The sequence below is a fragment of the Pantherophis guttatus genome, chromosome 2 (genome assembly GCF_059756535.1).
Source record: "Pantherophis guttatus breed Tessera chromosome 2, ASM5975653v1, whole genome shotgun sequence".
Lineage (NCBI taxonomy): Eukaryota > Metazoa > Chordata > Lepidosauria > Squamata > Colubridae > Pantherophis > Pantherophis guttatus.
The window spans coordinates 267,505,691-267,531,810 of NC_142064.1; the positions used below are offsets into that span (position 1 = coordinate 267,505,691).

At 48.4% G+C, this 26,120-nt stretch overlaps 24 non-coding genes across 24 annotated transcripts; 3 read left to right on the plus strand and 21 right to left on the minus strand.

Annotated features, from left to right (window-relative positions):
• Positions 1-1,095: 1,095 nt before the first annotated feature.
• TRNAS-GCU (transfer RNA serine (anticodon GCU)) lies at positions 1,096-1,177 on the minus strand. The gene has a single exon. It is a non-coding gene; the product is annotated as a tRNA-Ser (tRNA).
• A 22-nt stretch (positions 1,178-1,199) lies between these two features.
• TRNAN-GUU (transfer RNA asparagine (anticodon GUU)) lies at positions 1,200-1,273 on the minus strand. Its single transcript has one exon. It is a non-coding gene; the product is annotated as a tRNA-Asn (tRNA).
• Positions 1,274-2,125: 852 nt separating this feature from the next.
• TRNAN-GUU (transfer RNA asparagine (anticodon GUU)) lies at positions 2,126-2,199 on the minus strand. The gene has a single exon. It is a non-coding gene; the product is annotated as a tRNA-Asn (tRNA).
• A 161-nt stretch (positions 2,200-2,360) lies between these two features.
• TRNAG-UCC (transfer RNA glycine (anticodon UCC)) lies at positions 2,361-2,431 on the plus strand. The gene has a single exon. It is a non-coding gene; the product is annotated as a tRNA-Gly (tRNA).
• A 1,768-nt stretch (positions 2,432-4,199) lies between these two features.
• TRNAE-CUC (transfer RNA glutamic acid (anticodon CUC)) lies at positions 4,200-4,271 on the minus strand. The gene has a single exon. It is a non-coding gene; the product is annotated as a tRNA-Glu (tRNA).
• Positions 4,272-5,414: 1,143 nt separating this feature from the next.
• TRNAV-CAC (transfer RNA valine (anticodon CAC)) lies at positions 5,415-5,488 on the minus strand. The gene has a single exon. It is a non-coding gene; the product is annotated as a tRNA-Val (tRNA).
• Positions 5,489-6,005: 517 nt separating this feature from the next.
• TRNAG-UCC (transfer RNA glycine (anticodon UCC)) lies at positions 6,006-6,076 on the plus strand. Its single transcript has one exon. It is a non-coding gene; the product is annotated as a tRNA-Gly (tRNA).
• Positions 6,077-8,056: 1,980 nt separating this feature from the next.
• Positions 8,057-8,128, minus strand: TRNAE-CUC (transfer RNA glutamic acid (anticodon CUC)). Its single transcript has one exon. It is a non-coding gene; the product is annotated as a tRNA-Glu (tRNA).
• Positions 8,129-9,922: 1,794 nt separating this feature from the next.
• TRNAV-CAC (transfer RNA valine (anticodon CAC)) lies at positions 9,923-9,995 on the minus strand. Its single transcript has one exon. It is a non-coding gene; the product is annotated as a tRNA-Val (tRNA).
• A 267-nt stretch (positions 9,996-10,262) lies between these two features.
• Positions 10,263-10,336, minus strand: TRNAN-GUU (transfer RNA asparagine (anticodon GUU)). Its single transcript has one exon. It is a non-coding gene; the product is annotated as a tRNA-Asn (tRNA).
• Positions 10,337-10,984: 648 nt separating this feature from the next.
• On the minus strand, positions 10,985-11,066 carry TRNAS-GCU (transfer RNA serine (anticodon GCU)). The gene has a single exon. It is a non-coding gene; the product is annotated as a tRNA-Ser (tRNA).
• A 22-nt stretch (positions 11,067-11,088) lies between these two features.
• TRNAN-GUU (transfer RNA asparagine (anticodon GUU)) lies at positions 11,089-11,162 on the minus strand. Its single transcript has one exon. It is a non-coding gene; the product is annotated as a tRNA-Asn (tRNA).
• Positions 11,163-12,008: 846 nt separating this feature from the next.
• Positions 12,009-12,082, minus strand: TRNAN-GUU (transfer RNA asparagine (anticodon GUU)). The gene has a single exon. It is a non-coding gene; the product is annotated as a tRNA-Asn (tRNA).
• Positions 12,083-12,241: 159 nt separating this feature from the next.
• TRNAG-UCC (transfer RNA glycine (anticodon UCC)) lies at positions 12,242-12,312 on the plus strand. The gene has a single exon. It is a non-coding gene; the product is annotated as a tRNA-Gly (tRNA).
• Positions 12,313-13,127: 815 nt separating this feature from the next.
• TRNAE-CUC (transfer RNA glutamic acid (anticodon CUC)) lies at positions 13,128-13,199 on the minus strand. Its single transcript has one exon. It is a non-coding gene; the product is annotated as a tRNA-Glu (tRNA).
• Positions 13,200-14,351: 1,152 nt separating this feature from the next.
• TRNAV-CAC (transfer RNA valine (anticodon CAC)) lies at positions 14,352-14,424 on the minus strand. The gene has a single exon. It is a non-coding gene; the product is annotated as a tRNA-Val (tRNA).
• Positions 14,425-14,691: 267 nt separating this feature from the next.
• Positions 14,692-14,765, minus strand: TRNAN-GUU (transfer RNA asparagine (anticodon GUU)). Its single transcript has one exon. It is a non-coding gene; the product is annotated as a tRNA-Asn (tRNA).
• Positions 14,766-15,412: 647 nt separating this feature from the next.
• Positions 15,413-15,494, minus strand: TRNAS-GCU (transfer RNA serine (anticodon GCU)). The gene has a single exon. It is a non-coding gene; the product is annotated as a tRNA-Ser (tRNA).
• A 22-nt stretch (positions 15,495-15,516) lies between these two features.
• On the minus strand, positions 15,517-15,590 carry TRNAN-GUU (transfer RNA asparagine (anticodon GUU)). Its single transcript has one exon. It is a non-coding gene; the product is annotated as a tRNA-Asn (tRNA).
• Positions 15,591-16,434: 844 nt separating this feature from the next.
• On the minus strand, positions 16,435-16,508 carry TRNAN-GUU (transfer RNA asparagine (anticodon GUU)). Its single transcript has one exon. It is a non-coding gene; the product is annotated as a tRNA-Asn (tRNA).
• Positions 16,509-17,524: 1,016 nt separating this feature from the next.
• On the minus strand, positions 17,525-17,596 carry TRNAE-CUC (transfer RNA glutamic acid (anticodon CUC)). Its single transcript has one exon. It is a non-coding gene; the product is annotated as a tRNA-Glu (tRNA).
• A 3,067-nt stretch (positions 17,597-20,663) lies between these two features.
• On the minus strand, positions 20,664-20,736 carry TRNAV-AAC (transfer RNA valine (anticodon AAC)). Its single transcript has one exon. It is a non-coding gene; the product is annotated as a tRNA-Val (tRNA).
• Positions 20,737-22,498: 1,762 nt separating this feature from the next.
• TRNAN-GUU (transfer RNA asparagine (anticodon GUU)) lies at positions 22,499-22,572 on the minus strand. Its single transcript has one exon. It is a non-coding gene; the product is annotated as a tRNA-Asn (tRNA).
• Positions 22,573-23,731: 1,159 nt separating this feature from the next.
• TRNAE-UUC (transfer RNA glutamic acid (anticodon UUC)) lies at positions 23,732-23,803 on the minus strand. Its single transcript has one exon. It is a non-coding gene; the product is annotated as a tRNA-Glu (tRNA).
• Positions 23,804-26,120: the final 2,317 nt, after the last annotated feature.

Below are 26,120 nucleotides of genomic sequence, written 5' to 3' on the forward strand. Positions count from 1 at the left end.
GAGGGGGCTCTCAGCATGGGAATTTCCCATGCTCCATTACCACTGATCGTCACCCATAAGCTGGGAGGCAGAATTTTATTTGTTTATTATTACTATTCATTTCTGTACAGGTCATCCTCAACTTACAACTATTCGTTTAGTGATCATTCGAAGTTACAACAGAACTGGGGGAAAAAAAAGCTATGAACATTTTTCACACTTAATGACCATTGCGGCATCCCCATGGTTACGTGATCAGAATTAAGACACTTGTCAAGTGACATTTGTGATATTTGCACTGTCCTGGGGTGACCTTTTGTAACCTCCTGACAAGCAAATAGGGAGGACAGATTCAATTAACAATCATGTTACTAATTTAATTGATGATTCACTTGACAAGTGATTCACTTAACAACCGTGGCAAGAAAAGTTCTAAAATGGGACAAAACTCCCTTAACTGTCTTGCTTAACAAAAGAAATTTTGGGCTCAATTGTGGTCGTAAGTTGAGGACTACCTGTAGAAGACTTCTTATACAATTACTCCCTGCCAAAAATCCAGAGATGGTTTAGAACAGGGTTCTCCCAATTCTGGGAGTTGAAGTCCACCAGGCTTAAAGTTGCCAAGGTTGAGACCCCTGGTTTAGAAGTCTGTTGCAAAACAAAATATAAAACAGTAAATATTCAAACGAGATCATTATGATTAATAAGAATATCCGGTGCCTTCCTGGTCAATGTATGTAGCATATTGCCAGACATTGAAACATGGTTTGGGTTCCATAATTCAAACTGGCAGTCATTTTTCATTGGAGCTGGAAACCAAAAGGATAGCTGTCTATGAAAAATATTAGGAAAAAAACCCCAATATTCATAATGGAGATTATTTGGAGTGGTAAGTATATATCTTGTCAAAGAAAGAAATTCCAAAAATAGCCTAAGATTGAACTGGAGGGAACAACAGAAATTGAGGTACTTCACAAAGAAAGCACAAGAATTCTATCCCTGAAGAAAGAGCACAAACACTGCAAAAATAGCGACACAGCTCAGTGTTTCACCCTTCCAATATACAATATACTAATCCTTTCACCCCCAAATCCTGCACCCAGAAGGAAAAGGTGTCGACGAGGGTGGGATTCGAACCCACGCGTGCAGAGCACAATGGATTAGCAGTCCATCACCTTCACCACTCGGCCACCTCGTCAAGGGGGCAGGGGACCCACAGCCGTCCCTGGGTGGGCTCGAACCACCATCCTTCTGGTTAACAGCCAGACGCGCTAACCCCTTGCGCCACAGAGACAGGCACAGGCCTCCCCTTGACTCTCAGGTGTAGCAGCTGCTGCAGGACAGATGGGGCTCCCTCCCCCTCCCCTCTGGGGGTGCACACTGTCAGTGCCACATTGATGCAACAGAAGCATCTCCTGCCACAGAGATGCAGGCTTTGGCTTCAGTCCCCACACCTGGAGAGACGAAAAGGGATTTTGTTTTCTAATAGATGGCTGCCTGCTGGCTAAATATGTCTCCAAGCAGTTCTCGTTTTTCCAGGCTGGCAGCTGCACAATCAACCACGTCTTGTTTTGAATCTCTAACATCTCTTGGCCTTGAGTGCCAAAGCCCTTCTATGTTTAATGCTTCTGCTTCTCAACCGACTTGGTAGGCAAACAATCTCAGCAAGTGCCCAGGCACTGAGGAGGCATTAATGTTACGTTTGTGTGAGTCAGATCTGAGTATCGGCTGCTGCTCCTCTCCTCCTCCTCCTCCTCCTCCTCCTCCTCCTCCTCCTCCCTTTTGTCTTCCTAGAAGTAACATGCAGGTGGCCTAATCTTTGCAACAGGCAGCAGTTTCAGGACCCTGGAGAGCTCCCGCCAAGGACCGTTTAGGGCTGCCTTATGCCTCTCCAGCACTTCTCCCTCCCAAGGAAGAAGCTCAGGACACGTGGGGCGATTCCTCCCCCCTTCCGCTTTAGTCACTGGCTGTGAATAAGTCTGCCTTGATCTTCCTTCTGCACCCTGGAGGGTAAAAAAAAAATGCAGAAATTGGTAAAGTATTTAGTGAGAAAAAGGATCAACACGGTGAGAATTGAAACTTCCAGATGAAGAGCTGGGTGCAGCATTCAATCCATCACCTCTGCTCTGAATCAAAGAAAACAGGCCGTCCCTGGGTGGGCTCGAACCACCATCCTTCTGGTTAACAGCCAGACGCACTAACCCCTTGCGCCACAGAGACCTGGCACTGTCCTCCCTCTCGGCTCCCCCCACCTGAGCATCCAGAGCTGGGCTGGGTAGACAGCAATCAGACCCAGTGTGTTCCTCTCTCCCGCCATCAGATGGGAAAAGAGAAACCCTGGATATAAATATTGCTTCTCCTGAGACAGACTCTCAACAGCTGTGCCAGTGGTGTAGGGGCATCATGCAGGGTTTCCAACCTTGTGACCCGGGTTCGAGTCCCGGCTGGCGCAGGTCTCCCTCCACCTTTTGCTCTTCTAGGATTTACAGGCAGCATCACTGGATGAAGTTTTCCCTCAGATTCTGTTTTAATGGGAGAAGAAGAGAAATGATGGCTGGCACTGATGTCACCTTGCATTCTCAGCAGGAAGTAAAATGTAGAAATAACTTCAAGATATCTTCACTCTTGGCCCGGGGCCTTCTTCTGCTTTGGTTTGTGAGGATGACCACAGCTGAAGCCCCAGAATGTCTATCAGTGGAAGAAGTAACAGATGAGATGGGATTTGAATCCATGCATACAGAGTACAGGGCATTAGCCGTCCATCAACTCTCCCACTCAGCCGTCTTGTCAAGGGAAGGGTACCTGCAGGTGCTCCTGGCTGAACTCAAACCACCCCCACTCTTCTGGTCAACAGCCAGACCCCTTGACCCCTTGTGCTCCAGAGACTTGGGATATGTCTTCCCGTCAGCCTTCTTGAAGACATGATGATGATGATGATGATGATGATGATGATTATTATTATTATTATTATTATTATTGAGATTTATATGCCGCCCTATCTCCAGCAGGACTCAGGGCGGCTCACAACAGTAAGAAACATCTAATGAAAAAGTTAAAAAAAAATTAAATCCATATCTCATAATTAAGACTAACAAGTTAAACATTAAAACCCCATCGGTCCAGGCCAGCCAAACGAAACAGCCACATTTTCAGGTCGCGACGGAAATAGCGGAGGTCAGGGGCCACCCGGAGCTCCAGGGGCAGTTGATTCCAAAGGGTAGGTGCGCCCACAGAGAAAGCCCTCCCCCTGGGAGTCGCCAGCCTACACTGTCTGGCCGACAGCAACCTGAGGGGACCCTCTCTGTGGGAACGCACCGGGCGATGGGAAGCTGTTGCTGGCTGCAGATGGTCCCCCAGATATCCCGGGCCTAAGCCATATAGGGCCTTATAGGTAATCATCAGCACCTTGAATCTCACTCGGAGGGCAACCGGCAACCAATGCAAGTCGCGTAGGAGAGGTGTAACATGGGAATGTCGAGATACTCCCATCACAACCCGGGTGGCCGCATTCTGCACCAGCTGAAGCCTCCGAGTGGACTTCAAGGGCAGCCCCATGTAGAGGGCATTGCAGTAGTCAATATGGAGGTGACAAGCACATGAGTTACCGTGCGTAGAGCATCTAGGTCCAAATAGGGGCGCAACTGGTGCACCAGGCGAAGCTGGCCGAATGTCCCCCTGGTTACGGCCGTTACATGATCATCCAAGATTAGCCGCGAGTCCAGGAGGACACCCAACTTACGCGCCCTGTCTACAGGGGGCAACACCTCATCCCCTATGACCAAAGATGGAATCTCTTGATCGGATCAAGACGCCGGTACCCACAGCTATCGGTCTTAGCAGGGTTGAGCCGAAGCCTGTTCCTCCCCATCCAGATCCGCACCGCTTCCAGGCACCGGGATATCATGTCGAGGGCATCACTGATGCCAATCTCTATCTTCCCCCAAGTGGACCATAGATAGCTTTGCACCCTCCAAGTCTCTTGCAATTCCTGCGGTCATCATCTGCCTTCTTGGAAGGTCCAAGGCAGGCTGGTTGGATGGATGGAGACTCTATTAAGCCTGCTGGGGTAGGATAGGATGGGGGAGGGAGAAAAAAAGGGGGGGGAAGAAAATCAGACTCAGCACAATTTTCTGCCCAGTTCAGCTTACTTTGCTGTGAAAATGACCCTCCCTGAAAATTCCAGCTGCAGAATGATAGACAGGTTGGAAGCAAAAGCACCTTTCCCTGGCTGGGAATCGAACCCGGGCCGTGGCGGTGAGAGCGCCAAATCCTGACCACTAGACCACCAGGGAAAGACAAAGTGGCCTTCACCCCTCCAGTTCTCCTTGGAAACAGAGCTCATCTCCTGGGATGCTTGCAAGATGCAAACCTCCGTGGCTGGGAAGAGGGAAGGGAGACTCCAGCATTCCAGCACTCTCATCTCTCGCCTTTATGGCTGAGGATTGCAGTCCCTACAGATGCAGAAGGAGCACTGGAGGAGACCGTAATAGGATCTCTGGAGCCTGATGCTCTGGATCTGAGAAACAAGGCAGGCAGAGGAAATGGAGTCTTCCTCTGCTCCTCTCCAAATTTCAAGTGTCAGAAAACTTTCCCTGAGTCAGCAAACTCAGGGCTGGCTGAGCTTCTTTCCCGGGTCCTCTGTCCATCAAAAGGAAAGCATTCTTCAGCCAGATCTGTATGGTTGTGCCAGTGAGGAAGTGGTATCAAGCAAGAGTGCCAATGTTGTATCCCAGGTTCAAACCCTGCCTAGCACACATCTTAATTTTCTTTTTTGCGAAGACAACATGACTGAATCAATAGTTTTACCCAGAAGGATCTCTCTACTAAAAGAAAAAAAGCTGGTTTCTATGAATCGGTGAGCAAACACAACACTCACATAATCATCATTCGTTGTTTCTGCACTTAACCACTCGCTGCCTGCAGTGATTTTAAAGTACTCTTGGCTGCGGTCAAGGCTGTGTGGTAAAACCTTTGGCTTAATGGTCAATGGATCCCTATCACCATCCTGGAATCTACAGTGGAAGTTCCACATCTGCAGTGGGGAAGGGAAGGCGTGATCCACTGAGCCAAGGAGAACGGCCAATCAAGCTTCTCAAAACCGCAAATTTCTAAGCCCAGTTCCAGAAGTTGATGAATTTAAACTCTCCTGTCACCCAGTTTAGATGTTGACCAGCACAGTCTAGAAATGGAAAATTGCAAATTTTCTGGACTGTTGCAGAATGTGAAGCCATAAAACTGTTAAGGCCTCTATTCTCTAGTTTTTGGCTCTAATCTTCTTTGGTCAATGGCTTAAAAGCATCCTCTGCTTACTCATTCCCTTTTGGATAAGCGAAAAGAGAAAGTGGGGTGCTTCTTGATCTTTTTCTACGGGGTGGGGGAGGTATTTTCCACACTTATTTGGAGCTTGGGATGGCTGTGGTGCTGAGGAAAAGGTGTGTTTCTGCCTGGTTTCGAACTAGGGACCTTTTGCGTGTGAGGCAAACGTGATAACCACTACACTACAGAAAACAGTGGTAGGAGTACCTCTCAACTGGCCTGCCCATATCTTTGGCTGACTATTTCAGACTGTTATTTCCAGAATAAAATAGATTAAAGGATTATTATACCTTAGAGACGTGTGCCCTCCAGAGCACAGAGCTAATGAAGCAGATGGCTAAATATTTAAATCAGGCAGAAAAAAATAGGGAGGGTGGGGTCTGCAATTCCAAGATAAAGAACCCAATATATAAACATTCTGTAACCTTCACCTATTATTGGTCAACTCATCAAGTAGGCCATCCCTGGGTGGGCTCGAACCACCATCCTTCTGGTTAACAGCCAGATGCACTAACCCCTTGCGCCACAGAGACCTGGCACTGGCCTCCCTCTCGGCTCCCCCCACCTGAGCATCCAGAGCTGGGCTGGCTAGACAGGAATCAGATGCCTTGGTCCCAAGACCCAGTGCGTTCCTCTCTCCCGCCATTAGATGGGAAAAAAGAAACCCTGGATATAAATATTGCTTCTCTCGAGACAGACTCTCAACAGCTGTGCCAGTGGTGTAGGGGCATCATGCAAGGTTTCCAACCTTGTGACCCGGGTTCGAGTCCCGGCTGGCGCAGGTCTCCTTCCACCTTTTGCTCTTCTAGGATTTACAGGCAGCATCACTGGATGAAGTTTTCCCTCAGATTCTGTTTTAATGGGAGAAGAAGAGAAATGATGGCTGGCACTGATGTCACCTTGCATTCTCAGCAGGAAGTAAAATGTAGAAATAACTTCAAGATATCTTCACTCTTAGCCCGGGGCCTCCCTCTGCTTTTGGTTTGTGAGGATTATCACAGCTGAAGCCCCAGAACAACTATCAGTGGAAGAAGTGACAGATGAGATGGGATTTGAATCCATGCATACAGAGTACAGCTGTCCGTCAACTTCCCGACTCAGCCATCTTGTCGAAGAAAGGGTACCTACAGGTGTTCCTGGCTGGACTCAAACCACCTCATCTGTTATCACCCAGGTCACCTAGGGTGTGGTTTGGTTTGTGAGGATAACCACAGCTGAAGCCCCAGAATGTCTATCAGTGGAAGAAGTGACAGATGAGATGGGATTTGAATCCATGCATACAGAGTACAGGAGTACATCAACTCCCCCACTCAGCCATCTTGTCAAGGGAAGGGTACCTGCAGGTGCTCCTGGCTGAACTCAAACCACCCCCCCTCTTCTGGTCAACAGCCAGACCTCTTGACCCCAGAGCTTTGGGATATGACATCCCGTCAGCCTTCTTGAAGACCTGATTATTATTATTATTATTATTATTATTATTATTATTATTATTATTATTGAGATTTATATGCCGCCCTATCTCCAGACGGACTCAGGGCGGCTCACAACAGTAAAAAACATCTAATGAAAAAGTTAAAAAGAAATTAAATCCAAATCACATAATTTAACTGTTAAAAGGGCAATTAAGACTAACAAGTTAAAAATTAAAACCCCATCAGTCCAGGCTAGCCAAATGAAACAGCCACGTTTTCAGGTCGCGACGGAAATAGCGGAGGTCGGGGGCCACCCGGAGCTCCAGGGGCAGTTGATTCCAAAGGGTAGGTGCGCCCACAGAGAAAGAAAGCCCTCCCCCTGGGAGTCGCCGGCCGACACTGTCTGGCCGACGGCACCCTGAGGAGGCCCTCTCTGTGGGAACGCACTGGGCGATGGGAAGCTGTTCCTGGCTGCAGATGGCCCCCCAGATATCCCGGGCCTAAGCCATATAGGGCCTTATAGGTAATCACCAGCACCTTGAATCTCACTCGGAGGGCAACCGGCAACCAATGCAAGTCGCGTAGGAGAGGTGTAACATGGGAGTGTCGAGATACTCCCATCACAACCCACGTGGCCGCATTCTGCACCAGCTGAAGCCTCCGAGTGGACTTCAAGGGCAGCCCCATTTAGAGGGCATTGCAGTAGTCAATACAGGAGGTGACAAGCACATGAGTTACCGTGCGTAGAGCATCTAGGTCCAAATAGGGGCGCAACTGGTGCACCAGGCGAAGCTGGCCGAATGTCCCCCTGGTTACGGCCGTTACATGATCTTCCAAGATTAGCTGCGAGTCCAGGAGGACACCCAACTTATGCGCCCTGTCTACAGGGGGCAACACCTCATCCCCTATGACCAAAGATGGAATCTCTTGATCGGACCAAGACACCGGTACCTACAGCTATCAGTCTTAGCAGGGTTGAGCCGAAGCCTGTTCCTCCCCATACAGATCCGCACCGCTTCCAGGCACCGGGATATCACGTCGAGGGCATCACTGATGCCAATCTCTCTCTTCCCCCAAGTGGACCATAGGTAGCTTTGCACCCTCCAAGTCTCTTGCAATTCCTGCAGTCATCATCTGCCTTCTTGGAAGGTCCAAGGCAGATTGGTTGGATGGAGACTCTATTAAGCCTGCTGGGGTGGGATAGGATGGGGGAGGGAGAAAAAAGGGGGGGGAAAGAAAATCAGATTCAGGACAATTTTCTGCCCAGTTCAGCTTACTTTGCTGTGAAAATGACCCTCCCTGAAAATTCCAGCTGCAGAATGATGGATAGGTTGGAAGCAAAAGCACCTTTCCCTGGCCGGGAATCGAACCCGGGCCGTGGCGGTGAGAGCGCCAAATCCTGACCACTAGACCACCAGGGAAAGCTCAAAGTGGCCTTCATCCCTCCAGTTCTCCTTGGAAACAGAGCTCGTCTCCTGGGATGCTTGCAAGATGCAAACCTCCGTGGCTGGGAAGAGGGAAGGGAGACTCCAGCATTCCAGCACTCTCATCTCTCGCCTTTATGGCTGAGGATTGCAGTCCCTACAGATGCAGAAGGAGCACTGGAGGAGACCGTAATAGGATCTCTGGAGCCTGATGCTCTGGATCTGAGAAACAAGGCAGGCAGAGGAAATGGAGTCTTCCTCTGCTCCTCTCCAAATTTCAGGTGTCAGAAAACTTTCCCAGATGTCAGCAAACTCAGGGCTGGCTGAGCTTCTTTCCCAGGTCCTCTGCCCATCAAAAGGAAAGCATTCTTGAGCCAGTTCTGTATGGTTGTGCCAGTGGGGAAGTGGTATCAAGCAAGAGTGCCAATGTTGTATCCTTGGTTCAAATCCTGCCTAGCACACATCTTAATTTTCTTTTTTGCGAAGACAACGTGACTGAATCAACAGTTTTACCCAGAAGGATCTCTCTACTAAAAGAAAAAAAGCTGGTTTCTATGAATCGGTGAGCAAACACAACACTCACATAATCATCATTCGTTGTTTCTGCACTTAACCACTCGCCCCCTGCAGTGATTTTAAAGTACTCTTGGCTGTGATCAAGGTTGTGTGGTAAAACCTTTGGCTGAATGGTCAATGGATCCCTATCACCATCCTGGAATCTACAGTGGAAGTTCCTCATCTGCGGTGGGGAAGGGAAGCTGTTAGGATATGGTGTAAATCTAACAGGTTGTTCAGGCAATATATGTGTTCTATCACTTTAAATGTATTCTGTAACTTTAAATGTAATGCTGAGTAATTGTACTGCTGAGTCATTGTAATGACTAATGACTGCTGACTGAATGCTGACTGCAATTATCATAATTGTACTGTTGAGTCATTGCACTGCTGACTTCACTTATCTTAAGTGGATAATTACTAGTGTAAACTGTATATAAGAAGGAAGCCGAGCTATAGGCATTGTTGGATCTGCTCTCATCATTGTTGGACCTGCTCTCATCATTGCTTGACTTGCTGCTTGACTGGTACTGTTGATGGGAACGGAACGGTTACTGTCGTGTGTGAAGACGTGGATGGATATGCTACCATCGTGATTTGTTACCAGCGTTGAATTGCTGTTTATTACCAACTGCTGTTTGTCTGGTAAGAAGATATTTGTAACTTTGGACTGATTTGAATGGCTAAAGACTTGGATTGAGTAAAAGACTATGCAATTGTTTTTTCACTACAAAGTAAAAGCTTTGTTAAAGCAGTTTGTATGTCTTGTATTCATTGCTCTCAGTACCGTTTCTCTGTGCACTTACTCTGCTGGTTGGTAACACAACAATATCCTTAACAGAAGCCGTGATCCATTGAGCCAAGGAAGATGGCCCATCAAGCTTCTCAAAACAGCAGATTTCTAAGCCCAGTTCCAGAAGTTGATGAATTTTAACTCTCCTGTCACCCAGTTTAGATGTTGACCAGCACAGTCTAGAAATGGAAAATTGCAACTTTTCTGGACTGTTGCAGAATGTGAAGCCATAAAACTATTAAGGCCTCTATTCTCTAGTTTTTGGCTCAGGAGGACTAATCTTCTTTGGTCAATGGCTTAAAAGCATCCTCTGCTTACTCATTCCCTTTTGGATAAGCGAAAAGAGAAAGTGGAGTGCTTCTTGATCTTTTTCTACAGGGTGGGGGAGGTATTTCCCACACTTATTTGGAGCTTGGAATGGCTGTGGTACTGAGAAAAAGGTGTGTTTCTGCCTGGTTTCGAACCAGGGACCTTTTGCGTGTGAGGCAAATGTGATAACCACTACACTACAGAAACCAGAGGTAGGAGTACATCTCAACTGGCCTGCCCATATCTTTGGTTGACTATTTCAGACTGTTATTTCCAGAATAAAATAGATTAAAGGATTATTATACCTTAGAGACGTGTGCCCTCCAGAGCACAGAGCTAATGAAGCAGATGGCTAAATATTTAAATCTGGCAGAAAAAAATAGAGAGGGTGGGGTCTGCAATTCCAAGATAAAGAACTCAATAGATAAACATTCTGTAACCTTTACCTATTATTGGTCAACTCATCAAGTAGACCGTCCCTGGGTGGGCTCGAACCACCATCCTTCTGGTTAACAGCCAGACGCGCTAACCCCTTGCGCCACAGAGACCTGCCACTGTCCTCCCTCTCGGCTCCCCCCACCTGAGCATCCAGAGCTGGGCTGGCTAGACAGCAATCAGATGCCTTGGTCCTAAGACCCAGTGCGTTCCTCTCTCCCGCCATTAGATGGGAAAAGAGAAACCCTGGATATAAATATTGCTTCACCTGAGACAGACTCTCAACACCTGTGCCAGTGGTGTAGGGGCATCATGCAGGGTTCCCAATCTTGTGACCCGGGTTCGAGTCCTGGCTGGCGCAGGTCTCCTTCCACCTTTTGCTCTTCTAGGATGTACAGGCAGCATCACCGGATGAAGTTTTCACCTCAGATTCTATTTTAGTGGGAGAAGAAGAGAAATGATGGCTGGCATTGACTTCACCTTGGATCCTCAGCAGGAAGCAAAATGTAGAAATAACTTCAGGATATCCTCACTCTTGAGCCCGGGGCCTTCTTCTGCTTTTGGTTTGTGAAGATAACCACAGTTGAAGCCCCAGAATGTCTATCAGTGGAAAAAGTGAAAGCTGAGATGGGATTTGAATCCGTGCATACAGAAAGAGCACAAGCAATGCAAAAAGTGACACAGCTCACCTTTGCACCCTTCCAATATACAATATACTAATCCTTTCACCCCCAAATCCTGCACCCAGAAGGAAAAGGTGACGACGAGGGTGGGATTCGAACCCACGCGTGCAGAGCACAATGGATTAGCAGTCCATCACCTTCACCACTCGGCCACCTCGTCAAGGGGGCAGGGGACCCACAGCCGTCCCTGGGTGGGCTCAAACCACCATCCTTCTGGTTAACAGCCAGACGCGCTAACCCCTTGCGCCACAGAGACAGGCACAGGCCTCCCCTTGACTCTCTCTCAGGTGTAGCAGCTGCTGCAGGACAGATGGGGCTCCCTCCCCCTCCCCTCTGGGGGTGCACACTGTCAGTGCCAGATTGATGCAACAGAAGCATCTCCTGCCACAGAGATGCAGGCTTTGGCTTCAGTCCCCACACCAGGAGAGACGAAACGAGGATTTTGTTTTCTAATAGATGGCTGCCTGCTGGCTAAATATGTCTCCAAGCAGCTCTCGTTTTTCCAGGCTGGCAGCTGCACAATCAACCACGTCTTGTTTTGAGTCTCTAACATCTCTTGGCCTTGAGTGCCAAAGCCCCTCTATGTTTCATGCTTCTGCTTCTCAACCGACCTGGTAGGCAAACAATCTCAGCAACTGCCCAGGCATTGAGGGGGCATTAATGTTAAGTTTGTGTGAGTCAGATCTGAGTATCGGCTGCTGCTCCTCTCCTCCTCCTCCTCCTCCTCCTCCTCCTCCCTTTTGTCTTCCTAGAAGTAACATGCAGGTGGCCTAATCTTTGCAACAGGCAGCAGTTTCAGGACCCTGGAGAGCTCCCGCCGAGGACCTCTTCAGGATGCCTTATGCCTCTCCAGCACTTCTCCCTCCCAAGGAAGAAGCTCAGGACACGTGGGGCGATTCCTCCCCTCTTCGCTTTAGTCACTGGCTGTGAGTAAGTCTGCTTTCTTCTTCCTTCTGCACCCTGGAGGGTAAAAAAAAATGCAGAAGATGGTAAAATATTTAGTGAGAAAAAGGATCAACACGGTGAGAATTGAAAGTTCCAGATGAAGAGCTGGGTGCAGCATTCAATCCATCACCTCTGCTCTGAATCAAAGAAAACAGGCCGTCCCTGGGTGGGCTCGAACCACCATCCTTCTGGTTAACAGCCAGACGCGCTAACCCATTGCGCCACAGAGACCTGGCACAGGCCTACTTCCTGACTCCCACCACTTGAGCATCCAGAGCTGGGCTGGCTAGACAGCAATCAGACCCAGTGTTCCTCTTTCCCGCCATCAGATGGGAAAAGAGAAACTCTGGATATTAATATTGCTTCTCCTGAGACAGACTCTCAACAGCTGTGCCAGTGGTGTAGGGGCATCATGCAGGGTTTCCAACCTTGTGACCCGGGTTCGAGTCCCGGCTGGCGCAGGTCTCCTTCCACCTTTTGCTCTTCTAGCAAAGGCAGTGATGCTGCCTTCTTACAGGCAGCATCACCGGATGAAGTTTTCCCTCAGATTCTGTTTTAATGGGAGAAGAAGAGAAATAATGGCTGGCACTGATGTCACCTTGCATTCTCAGCAGGAAGTAAAATGTAGAAATAACTTCAGGATATCCTCACTCTTGAGCCCAGAGCATTAATCTGCTTTTGGTTTGTGAGGATAACCACAACTGAAGCCCCAGAATGACTATCAGTGGAAGAAGTGACAGCTGAGATGGGATTTGAATCCATGCATACAGAGTATAGGGCATTAGCCGTCCATCAGCTCCCCCACTCAGCCGTCTTGTCAAGGGAAGGGTACCTGCAGGTGCTCCTGGCTGAACTCAAACCACCCCCACTCTTCTGGTCAACAGCCAGACCCCTTGACCCCTTGTGCTCCAGAGACTTGGGATATGACTTCCCGTCAGCCTCCTTGAAGACCTGATGCCAATCTCTCTCTCCCCCCAAGTGGACCATAGGTAGCTTTGCACCCTCCAAGTCTCTTGCAATTCCTGCAGTCATCATCTGCCTTCTTTGAAGGTCCAAGGCAGGCTGGTTGGATGGAGACTCTATCAAGCCTGCTGGGGGGGATAGGATGGGGAAGAGAGAAAAAGGGGGGAAAGAAAGTCATACTCAGCACAATTTTCTGGCCCGTTCAGCTTACTCTGCTGTGAAAATGACCCTCCCAGAAAATTCCAGCTGCAGAATGATTTTTAAAAAAAATTGATTTTTAAAATGGATGGATAGGTTGGAAGCAAAAACACCTTTCCCTGGCCGGGAATCGAACCCGGGCCGTGGCGGTGAGAGCGCCAAATCCTGACCACTAGATCACCAGGGAAAGACAAAGTGGCCTTCATCCCTCCAGTTCTCCTTGGAAGCAAAGCTCGTCTCCTGGGATGCTTGCAAGATGCAAACCTCCGTGGCTGGGAAGAGGGAAGGGAGACTCCAGCATTCCAGCACTCTCATCTCTCGCCTTTATGGCTGAGGGTTGCAGTCCCTACAGATGCAGAAGGAGCACTGGAGGAGACCGTAATAGGATCTCTGGAGCCTGATGCTCTGGATCTGAGAAACAAGGCAGGCAGAGGAAATGGAGTCTTCCTCTGCTTCTCTTCAAATTTCAAGTGTCTGAAAACATTTCCAGATGTCAGCAAACTCAGGGCTGGCTGAGCTTCTTTCCCAGGTCCTCTGTCCATCAAAAGGAAAGCAATCTGGAGCCAGCTCTGTGTGGTTGTGCCAGTGAGGAAGTGGTATCAAGCAAGAGTGCCAATGTTGTATCCCAAGTTCAAATCCTGCCTAGCACACGTCTTAATTTTCTTTTTTGCGAAGACAACGTGACTGAATCAACAGTTTTACCCAGAAGGATCTCTCTACTAAAAGAAAATAAGATGGTTTCTATGAATCGGTGAGCAAACACAACACTCACATAATCATCATTCGTTGTTTCTGCACTTAACCACTCGCTGCCTGCAGCGATTTTAAAGTACTCTTGGCTGCGGTCAAGGCTGTGTGGTAAAACCTTTGGCTGAATGGTCAATGGATCCCTATCACCATCCTGGAATCTACAGTGGAAGTTCCACATCTGCGGTGGGGAAGGGAAGGCGTGATCCATTGAGCCAAGGGGGATGGCCCATCAAGCTTCTCAAAACAGCAAATTTCTAAGCCCAGTTCCAGAAGTTGATGAATTTAAACTCTCCTGTCACCCAGTTTAGATGTTGACCAGCACAGTCTAGAAATGGAAAATTGCAACTTTTCTGGACTGTTGCAGAATGTGAAGCCATAAAACTGTTAAGGCCTCTATTCTCTAGTTTTTGGCTCAGGAGGACTAATTTTCTTTGGTCAATGACTTAAAAGCATCCCATGCTTACTCATTCCCTTTTGGATAAGTGAGAAGAGAAAGTGGGGTATTTCTTGATCTTTTTCTACGGGGTGGGGGAGGTATTTCCCACAATTCTTTGGAGCTTGGGATGGCTGTGGTGCTGAGAAAAAGATGTGTTTCTGCCTGGTTTCAAACCAGGGACCTTTTGCCTGTGAGGCAAACGTGATAACCACTACACTACAGAAACCAGAGGTAGGAGTACCTCTCAACTGGCCTGCCCATATCTTTGGCTGACTATTTCAGACTGTTATTTGCAGAATAAGATAGATTAAAGGATTGTTATACCTTAGAGACGTGTGCCCTCCAGAGCACAGAGCTAATGAAGCAGATGGCTAAATATTTAAATCTGGCAGAAAAAAATAGAGAGGGTGGGGTCTGCAATTCCAAGATAAAGAACCCAATAGATAAACATTCTGTAACCTTTACCTATTATTGGTCAACTCATCAAGTAGACCGTCCCTGGGTGGGCTCGAACCACCATCCTTCTGGTTAACAGCCAGACGCGCTAACCCATTGCGCCACAGAGACCTGGCACTGTCCTCCCTCTCGGCTCCCCCCACCTGAGCATCCAGAGCTGGGCTGGCTAGACAGGAATCAGATGCCTTGGTCCCAAGACCCAGTGCGTTCCTCTCTCCCGCCATCAGATGGGAAAAGAGAAACCCTGGATATAAATATTGCTTCTCCCGAGACAGACTCTCAACAGCTGTGCCAGTGGTGTAGGGGCATCATGCAGGGTTCCCAATCTTGCGACCCGGGTTCGAGTCCCGGCTGGCGCAGGTCTTCTTCCACCTTTTGCTCTTCTAGGATGTACAGGCAGCATCACCGGATGAAGTTTTCACCTCAGATTTTATTATAGTGGGAGAAGAAGAGAAATGATGGCTTGCACTGACATCACCTTGGATCCTCAGCAGGAAGCAAAATGTAGAAATAAGTTCAGGATATCCTCACTCTTGGCCCGGGGCCTTCTTCTGCTTTTGGTTTGTGAGGATAACCACAGTTGAAGCTCCAGAATGTCTATCAGTGGAAAAAGTGAAAGCTGAGATGGGATTTGAATCCGTGCATACAGAAAGAGCACAAGCAATGCAAAAAGTGACACAGCTCACCTTTGCACCCTTCCAATATACAATATACTAATCCTTTCACCCCCAAATCCTGCACCCAGAAGGAAAAGGTGACGACGAGGGTGGGATTTGAACCCACGCGTGCAGAGCACAATGGATTAGCAGTCCATCACCTTCACCACTCGGCCACCTCGTCAAGGGGGCGGGGCACCCACGGCCGTCCCCGGGTGGGCTCAAACCACCATCCTTCTGGTTAACAGCCAGACGCGCTAACCCCTTGCGCCACAGAGACAGGCACAGGCCTCCCCTTGACTCTCTCTCAGGTGTAGCAGCTGCTGCAGGACAGATGGGGCTCCCTCCCCCTCCCCTCTGGGGGTGCATACTGTCAGTGCCAGATTGATGCAACAGAAGCATTTCCTGCCACAGAGATGCAGGCTTTGGCTTCAGTCCCCACACCAGGAGAGACGAAACGGGGATTTTGTTTTCTAATAGATGGCTGCCTGCTGGCTAAATATGTCTCCAAGCAGCTCTCGTTTTTCCAGGCTGGCAGCTGCACAATCAACCACGTCTTGTTTTGAGTCTCTAACATCTCTTGGCCTTGAGTGCCAAACCCCTTCTACGTTTAATGCTTCTGCTTCTCAACCGACTTGGTAGGCAAACAGTCTCAGCAAGTGCCCAGGCATTGAGGAGGCATTAATGTTAAGTTTGTGTGAGTCAGATCTGAGTATCGGCTGCTGCTCCTCTCCTCCTCCTCCTCCTCCTCCTCCTCCTCCCTTTTGTCTTCCTAGAAGTAACATGCAGGTGGCCTAATCTTTGCAACAGGCAGCTGTTTCAGGACCCTGGAGAGCTCCCGCCGAGGACCTCTTCAGGATGCCTTATGCCTCTCCAGCACTTCTCCCTCCCAAGGAAGAAGCTTAGGACACGTGGGGCGATTCCTCCCCCCTTCGCTTTAGTCACTGGCTGTGAGTAAGTCTGCTTTCTTCTTCCTTCTGTACTCGGGAAGGTAAAAAAATACAGAAATTGGTAAAGTATTTAGTGAGAAAAAGGATCAACACAGTGAGAATTGAAACTTCCAGATGAAGAACTGGGTGCAGCATTCAATCCATCACCTCTGCTCTGAATCAAAGAAAACAGGCCGTCCCTGGGTGGGCTCGAACCACCATCCTTCTGGTTAACAGCCAGACGCGCTAACCCATTGCGCCACAGAGACCTGGCACAGGCCTCCCTCTCGGCTCCCTCCACCTGAGCATCCATAGCTGGGCTGGCTAGACAGCAATCAGACCCAGTGTGTTCCTCTCTCCCGCCATCAGATGGGAAAAGAAAATCCCTGGATATAAATATTGCTTCTCCTGAGACAGACTCTCAACAGCTGTGCCAGTGGTGTAGGGGCATCATGCAGGGTTTCCAACCTTGTGATCCGGGTCCTCCTCTGAACTGGGAAATGATGAACATGACACCTCCCTTCTGCTTAACGGACAGACCCCTTGACCTCTTGTGCTCCACCTCAGTCTACGGGAAGGGCTGACACCCACCTGTCTCCCGCAGTGAGCCACAGGCAGCTTTGCACCCTCCACATCTCTTGCAATTCTTGTGTTAATCATGTGCCCTACCTCAGGGGTCTCCAACCTTGGCAACTTTAAGTCTTGTGGACTTCAACTCCCAGAATTCCTCCCAGCTTCGCAAATGGGCCGTTTTCGCCCTCTCCAGGCTCCTAGAGAGGCTCTGGACCCTAGTGAGAGCAAAAAAATGGGCCTTCCAGTCCCACCAGAAGTCAGCAAAAGGGCTTCCTGGGGTGGGTGGGGAAGGCCATTTTTGCCCCAGGCTCTGGAGCCTGGGGAGAGCAAAAAACAGGCCTACCGGGCCCATCGTGCCATCACATGCCAAAAGCGGGGGGAGCATGGGGGTGGTTGCGCGTGCATGCATGCGGGGCGGGGCACATAGAATTATGGGTGTGGGCATGCGCGCACACGAACCACCCCCCGCGTTCCCCCGCATTTGGCACACGATGGCAAAAAGGTTAGCCACCATTGGGCTAGTTGGATGGAGATTCTGTCAAGCCTGCTAGGAGGACCAAAGGGTAGGGAGGGGTGGGATGGAGGAAAGAAAAAAGAAGGAAAGGAAAGGCAGGACAATTTTCTGGCCAGTTCAGCCTATTATGTTGTGAAAATGAGCCTCTCTGAAAATTCCAGCTGCAGAATGATGGATCGATTGGAAGCAAAAGCACCTTTCCCTGGCCGGGAATCGAACCCAGGCCGTGGCGGTGAGAGCGCCAAATCCTGACCACTAGACCACCAGGGAAGGACATAATGGCTGTCATCCCTCCACCTTCTCCTTGGAAAAGGCATCAACTCCAACTGCAGGAAAGGTTTGCAGCAGAACATGATCATCTCCTGCCTTGAGACTTTCTCTCAGCTTGGAAACTTCTTGCATGTGAGGAAGGAGGAACTGGGCTGCCGCACTCCTGGAACTCGGGCAAAGCAGTGGCAGGCTTCTTCCGTGACCAGACATGTAGGACAGGGTGGGGGGGTGGGCAAAGGAACATCGGGGAAGGTGCGCCTTATATTCCAAAAAATACAGTATATAAAACTACAAGTTCGTGTCAGTGTCTCTGACTTCATTTGGACACTTGCTGCGCAATTCCCTGACAGACAAAATGCAAAGTTTTAGCCACCTTGAATTGCTATGTGTGAATAGGCGGCAATATAAATTCCCATAAATAAATAAACAAACAAATAATAAATAAATAAATAAATTGGGAGGGAAGTCAAGACTTGTGCATGGATTGGATTAAAGTGAGGGAGAGGTGTGCATAGTCAGCCTCACTCTCTCTTCCCAGATTCCACCTTGCTCCAATAGCAGGACAATAGTTGAGACAGTTGGAGATGGGCTGGGCACAGTGGTTGACCAGGGCATCTTTCGTGTCTTGCTATGCCAGTGTTTCTCAACCTTGGAAGCTTGAAGATGGATGGACTTCAACTCCCAGAATCTCCCAGCCAGCGCTGCTGGCTGGGGGATTCTGGGAGTTGAAGTCCATCCATCTTCAAGATACCAAGGTTGAGAAACACTGTGCTATGCTCTTAGCGTACCACATCGCTTGCAGAGACCGCCTTCATGATCATTGTCCTATTCTAGTCGGTTTCATCTGCTCAATCCACCGGAATCTCTCTTCACATGCTCAGGATAGACAAGTCCCTATCTCACCGAAGGTCAATGACCCGATGGCTACTCTCAACCTGGTTTGGCCAACCTGTCGAAGCTGTTGCCTGGGGTGTGGCTGCTGCGCATGCTACAGCTACTAGGAGCCACAGGTGAGGGCTAAGTGACAGGTGGGGACCAAAGGTGGACTAACTAACTAACTAACTTCCGTGGCTGGGAAAAGGGAAGCGGGACTCCAACATTTCAGCTGCTTCATCTGTTCATTGCATGGCTGGGGATTCCAGTCTCTAGAGATGCAGAAGGAGAACTGGAGGAGACCGTAATAGGATCTCTGGATCCTGATGCTCTGGATCTGAGAAACAAGGCAGGCAGAGGAACCGGAGTCTTCCTCTGCTCCTCTCCAAATTTCAAGTGTCAGAAAAGATTCCCAGATGTCAGCAAACTCAGGGCAGGCTACCAAGTGCTTCTTTCCCAGGCCCTCTGTCCATCAAAAGGAAAGCATTCTGGAGCCAGCTCTGTATGGTTGTACCAGTGGGGAAGGGGCATCAAGCAAGAGTGCCAATGTTGTATCCCAGGTTGAAATCCTGCCTAGCACAGTCCTTAACTTTCCTTTTTTTGTGAAGACAACATGGCTGAATCAACCGTTTTATGCAGAAGGGACCCTCTAGTAAGAAAAGAAAAAAGCTGGTTTCTACGAATGAGCACGCAAACAGACCCACACAAACACTCACATAATCATGCTTCATTGTCTCTGCACTCAACTACTCGCTGCCTGTGATGATTTTAAAATACTCCTGGTTGGGATCACGGCTGTGCGGCAGAACATTTGGCTGAATGGATGATGGATCCCCAATGGCCAATCTGGTAGCTTCATGTCTCCTGTGGGGGAGGGAATCCATGAGCCACTGAGACAAGGAGGATGGCCAAGGGTGGGCTTCAAAAGTTATAGCAAGGGGTTCTCTGCCCGGTTGCTGGGTGAGCGTGTCCATGGTGGACGTGGCCTAGTCGGCTTCCTGCACCGTGGTGGGGGAGCGGGGCAGGTGTTTTAGGATTTAGGATTTATTAGATTTCTATACCGCCCTTCTCCCGAAGGACTCAGGGCGGTGTACAGCTATATTAAAACACATATAAATATACAAAATTTAAAACAATTTAAAATTGAATATATAAAAATTTGGCCCATAGATTAAAACACACATACACCCATTCTAAAATTCGTATTAGGCCAGGCCGGCTTGTTGGAACAAGAGGGTCTTCAAGGCGCGGAGAAAGGTACGCAGGCCCAGGCCTGAAGCCCAACTGGAATGGATCCAGATAAATCGTTTCATCCAGGTACTGGGGAAGCTGTTGCGCCACCACACTCTCAACAACCTTTGCCACAAAGCGAAAGTTGGAGACTGGAAGATAATTTGTTAATACTGCCGGGTCCAGGGACGGCTTCTTGAGGAGAGGCCTCACCACCGCCTCTTTCAAGATGGCGGGAAAGTCACCCTCACTCAATGAAGCATTTATAATCCCCTGGATCCAGCCCTCCCTGGGCTCCGGAGGCTTTCCTCGAGCCTCTGGGAGGGCAAAAACAGCCTCCCCAGACTTCGGAGGCCCTCTGGAAGCCGGAAATGGGCCCGTTCCCGAACTTCCAGTAGGCCCTTTTTTCGCCCTCCCTGAGCCTCCGCGTGTGCCCTGCACTTACCTGCATCCAAAATGGGCTGTGTGGGGACTCCTGGGAGGGGCGGGGTAGGCGGAGCCAGCCAGGAGTGGGATTTGGGGGTTCTCCGAACTGCACAGAATGTTAGCTAGAGGTTCTCCCGAACCCCTACGAACCCCCAGCAGCCCCACCCCTGAGGATGGTCCATCGAGCTTGTCAAATTTCTTAGCCATGTTCCAGAAAGTGGTGTATTTAATCTCTCCTGTTCTGGAAGTCAACCCAGTTTAGATGGTGACCAGAACAGATTAGAAATGGAAAATTGCCACTTTTCCATAGTGCTCCAGAATGTGTGAAGCCATAAAACTCTTACAGCTTCTGTTCTGTCTAGCTGGTGACTTGGGATGACTAGTCTATTTTAGTCAATAGTTAGAAGTATCCTCTGCTTATACTCATTCCCTCTTGGATAGGAGAGAAAAGAAAATGGGAAGTTTCTTGATTTGGAAGGAAAGCTAATTCTTGTGCATGCTTGGAACTTGAAATGGCTCTGATGCTGAGAAAAAGACATGTTTCTGCCTGGTTTCGAACCAGGGACCTTTTGCGTGTTAGGCAAACGTGATAACCACTACACCACAGAAACTAGACATATGAGTAACTCTCAATTAGCACATCCATATCTTTTACTGGCCATTCCAAATTGGTGTTCACAATATAAGAGGGCTTAAAGAGCTGGTATTTTCTTTAGAGATTTGTGCCCTCCAGAGGTCAGTGATAGAGTGAAAGGTGTGGGAGCAAAACGTAAGGCATTCTCAGGCTGCTGATTCAATCCTGCATTTCAGGAGAATTTTTCTTTTTTCAAAAGATCCCCCATTCAAGCCATTATGTCACAAGCAAAGATAAAAAGTGATAGGAACAAGGGGTGGATTCTAAATTTTTTTACTACCAGTTCTGTGAGTGTGGCTTATTTTGTGGGCGTGGCTTGATGGGGTAATGTGACTGGGTGGGCGTGACCATTTTTTTTTTTTTTACTTTTAGAAGCATTTTTTCTACAACCTTAAGAGGTTGCAGAAAAAAATGCTTTTAGAAGCCTCTGACGATCAGGCAACTCAGCTGGGATCGCCAGAGGCTTTTAGAGGCATTTTTTTTCCTACAACCTCTTTGGCTGAAGAACCTCTGATGCTCCCAGCTGAGCCACGCGATCATCAGAGGCTTTTTTTTTACTTTTAAAAGCATTTTTTCGGTCGAAGAGGTTGTAGAAAAAATGCTTTTAAAAGTAAAAAAAAATGCCTCTGATGAGGTGGGCGGGGTAAGCGAACAGCGACCGGGCCGGGGACCGGTTTCAGGGGCGTGGCCAACCAATGTTATTACCGGTCAGTAGTGGGTTGCTCCCGGTTCGCATGAACCCGTGGTAAAAAATTTTAGTAGTTCAGAGAACCGGTAATAACATTACCACCCCCCCACAAGCCATGCCCACAAATAAGCCACACCCACAGAACCGGTAGTACAAAAATTTAGAACCCACCCCTGTTACCGGTTCTCCAAACTACTACAAATTTTTACTACCGGTTCTTGTGAACCGGTGCGAACCGGGAGCAACCCACCACTGGTAGGAACCTAATTGAAGAGCTCATGCAAGCAATTCAGTGCTTCCACATAGAGTGACACCTCTGATCTTTCAAAGATTTGCCCATCTGGGTGGATGTGGCTATCCGCAAATCTTAGGAGGTTAATGACAGAGGCAAGCAGCTAATTTCAGAAAGGCTGTCTAGGAGTTTTTTTTTCTACATTGCGTCTTGGTGAAATTGCCAAATCTTCACCTCCTATAACAGTGATGGCGAACCTTTTTGGCACTGCGTGCCAAAAAGGGAGCGTGCGCATTTGGCACTGAGTGACGAAAAGGAAACACAGCATGTGTGCGCTCATCTGGGCCGCAACCAGGAAGAAGTCATGCGACCCAGGGGCCATGCGCATGTCAGAAAATGAACTTCCGGTTTCCGGCATCACAGTCCTATAAAGAGTTTCTGTGAGATCCTGGAGCTACTTACCTGTCTCTTCTGCAGAAACTTTTTGTCCTGAAAGGAACAAGATTCCCACAATTGCACAATGCTGTGAAGCATCACTCAGCTTTCTTAACTTGCAACCTATGTACAAACTGAGGCTGGCATTGATCTGATCTTGTATTCTCTGCAGGAACAAAAATGTAGAAATAACTTCCCCTCTCTCAGGCCTGGGGCCTTGTCTGCTTTTTCTTCTGGGAGGTAAAGATAATGAAGCAGATGGCTAAATATTTAAGTCTGGCAAAAAAAATAATATTGAGATATTGGGAACTGCAATCCCAAAATGAAGAACCGAATGGATAAACAATCCATTGCCTTCATACATTTTCAATTTATCAAGGACGCCGTCCCTGGGTGGGCTCGAACCACCATCCTTCTGGTTAACAGCCAGACGCGCTAACCCATTGCGCCACAGAGACCTGGCACAGGCTTACTTCCTGACTCCCCCACCTGAGCATCCAGAGTTGGGCTGGCTAGAGTGCAATCAGATACCTTGGTCCCAAGACCCAGTGTGTTCCTCTCTCCCGCCATCAGATGGGAAAAGAGAAACCCTGGATATAAATATTGCTTCACTTGAGACAGACTCTCAACAGCTGTGCCAGTGGTGTAGGGGCATCATGCAGGGTTCCCAATCTTGCGACCCGGGTTCGAGTCCCGGCTGGCGCAGGTTTCCTTCCACCTTTTGCTCTTCTAGGATGTACAAGCAGCATCACCGGATGAAGTTTTCATCCCGGATTCTGTTTTAGTGGGAGAAACGGAGAAATGCTCTTGATGGCCGGCACTGACATCACCTTGGATCGGCAGCAGGAACCAAATTGTAAGAATAATTTCCTGATTTCCCCATTCTTGCCAACAGGGATGGGCTTTGATCCAGGTATGCAGAGCACAGAGCATTAGCTGTCCATCAACTTCCCCACTCAGCCATCTTCTCAAGGTAAGACTACATCAGGTGTTCCTGGCTAGACTCAAACCACCTCCATCTTTCTGCTTAATGGCCAGATACCCTTGACCCTTTGTGTTCCAGAAATGGGAGATATTGCTCCACATGAGCGTACTTGAAGGGCTGACACCCACCTGTCTCTCCTATTGGATCATAGACAGCTTTGTAACCCCCAAGTCAACCTCCAAGTTGACACCCACCTGTCTCCCCTATTGGATCATAGACAGCTTTGTAACCCTCAAGTTGGGACTCATTTACCCCAACTTGAAAGTCCAAGGGAAGCTGGTTGCATGGAGACTCTGACAAGCCTACACCAGGGGTGGGTTCTACTTACCTTTACTACTGGTTTGCATCGCGTCCGCGCGGACTCTACTGCACATGTGCAGATCATCTATGACGTCCGGGTCAGTGGGCGAAGCTTCCCACCGGTTTTACTACCAGTTCTTGCGAACCGGTCCGAACCGGGGACAACCCATCACTGGCCTACACGGAGAACCAGAAGGTGGGGTAGGGTGGAATGGAATGAGGGGAAAGAAAAGGAAAGGCGTTTTTCTGGCAAATTCAGCCTATTTTTCCATGAAAATGATCCTTCCTGAAAATTCCACCTACAGGACGATGGATTTTTGCAAACAAAAGCTTTCCCTGGCCGGGAATCGAACCCGGGCCGCAGCGGTGAAAGCGCTGAATCCTGACCACTAGACCACCAGGGAAGGACAAGGGGATGTTCATCCCTCTAGCTTCTCCTTCGAAGGTTCATCAACTCCAGCTTCAGGTCCTGCAACTGGGAAGATTTGTAAGAAATCCAGAGAATTTCTTTCACTTTCTCCTTGGTTGGAAAACCCCAAGTACTGGTGGCCTGCAAAGAGACCCCTGCCCCACCACCCAGGCTTTCAGGCAGAAGAATAGCCAGGTGGGAGTGGAGAGAGGCTTTCTCAGAGCATCCAACATTGCCAAGGTTACGAGGCTTGCTACTGTCAACCCTGAAGCGAACCTGGCTGAGGCCATTTTGATGCTTCAAGGTTGCCACAAGACAGAGGGGGAAGAAAGGGAGGAGGGAAAGTTAGCTCGGCTTTGCAGTCAAAATAAAAAGTTTTCTTGTGGGAACCAAGGTCATTCTAGCAGGTGGCTGAGGAGGAGTAACCTGGGGGGGGAAGGGGGAACTTTCATTTTTTAATTAGGTGAAAACCTCAGGAACTTTCAGAGCCGCTTTTCACCAGTTGTGCCAATATGATGTATCCAATAAATTGTTCTTGGAGGAATCTACCTGCCTCGGAGTTCTGCTTTCTATGGGTGCATTACTTGGAACGCTGACAGCTACCTTCCAGCTGACTTGCTGCAGATTGCAGTTCTCTCTTGGCATCTCTCTAAAGGCCTATAGGCGGGGGTGAAATCCAGCAGGTTCTGACGGGTTCTGGAGAACTGGTAGCGGAAATTTTGAGCAGTTCGGAGAACCGGCAAATACAAGCTCTGGCTGGCCCCAGAGTGGGGAGGGAATGGAGATTTTGCAGTATCCTTCCCCTGCCATGCCCACCAAGCCACACCATGCCCACTAAGCCACACCCACAGAACTGGTAGTAAAAAAATTTGGATTTCACCGCCTATAGGCCATGGCCCAGTAGTAGCTGAGGACCCCTGGCGTAGGAGCATCATGCAGAGTTGCCAATCTTGCAATCTGGGTTCAGGTTCTGGCTAGTACATGCCTTATTTTACCTTTTACCTTTCTGGGATCTGCAGGCAGCAAAGCCAGCCAATGTCTTCATCCCAGTGGGAGGAAAAGAGCCATGGCTTCAAATGGAATAGAAGTTATGAAAATCAAAAAGAACTCTGACATCTTCATACTGAGGGAGGATGGTGCCCTTGAGGTACCAAGGTGGGATCTGAGACTTGGGACTCTTATCTCCTGCTGTAAATTCAGATCTTTGGGCAAATTAGTTTCCCCTCAGCTTCTCCACTTGGTCTCCTGTTAAGTGGGCGTTTCAAACTAGCATGAGATTTCAAAACCTTCACGTAGGCCCCTCCAAACACCTCATGTTTGTAATTTACAATCAACCCAAAGTTCATTAAATATATGACTGAAAAAAATCATATCAACCATATTTAAGTAATTTAAGGTTACAGGTAAATGTAAAACAAAATAAAATCCATTTTAACGTTTGTCCGAGTCCTCCACAGAAAATCAGAATTTGGAACCTTCACTGGAGAAAAGTCTTTGCACGTCCATTTGGAGGACTTCTAAATTGTACCCTGTTTCCCCAAAAATAAGACATTCCCTGATAATAAGCCCAATTGGGCTTTTGAGCGCATGCGCTAAAATAACTCTCCCCCTGGAAATAAGCCCTCCCTGAAAATATTTAAACGCAGAGCTGGAAATCAGAGGAGCCCTATCTTGCTCCATGAGCCCCAAAATAATAAGACCTCCCAAAAATAAGGCCAAGCACTTATTTCAGGGTTAAAAAAAAGTACAAGACAGGGTCTTATTTTCGGGGAAACATGGTAGCTCCTTTTCAGAGTTCTTCCTCTGAAGTTTCTTCCAGAGGTTTACGGTGAAGATTCTCTGATACTTTGGACTGAAAAATATTCCCAGTTAACATTCAGTTATTTTCATCCCCATGAAGTAGTAACTTCTTTGTAAATTGCAACACTTTCCAATGTGGCAGATATCTACCACCATTCCTGAGTGATTGTCCCAATTTATTTCCACGGTTTACAAAAATCCCTTCCCTCAGCTGATGCTTGACTGTCATCCCAGCATGCATTAAATTCTTTTTTCCACTCTTATATAAAGCAGAACAAGTGAAGAAGAAGCCATCACAAGATAGGACACAGCCTCTGAACTGCTTTTTCCAATTCAGCATCCGTCAAATTTCTTCCCGGGCTTTTGCCGTGGTTTGGTTTCATAATGAGAAGTAAGGGTGGAAACGTAGATTGTAACAAGATTAAGGAAAGGAAGAACTTGAACTCTAGAAAGGGGTGGAGGATTATATTTCTCCCCACACATCTGCTCTAAAGCAGGGGTCTCCAACTCAA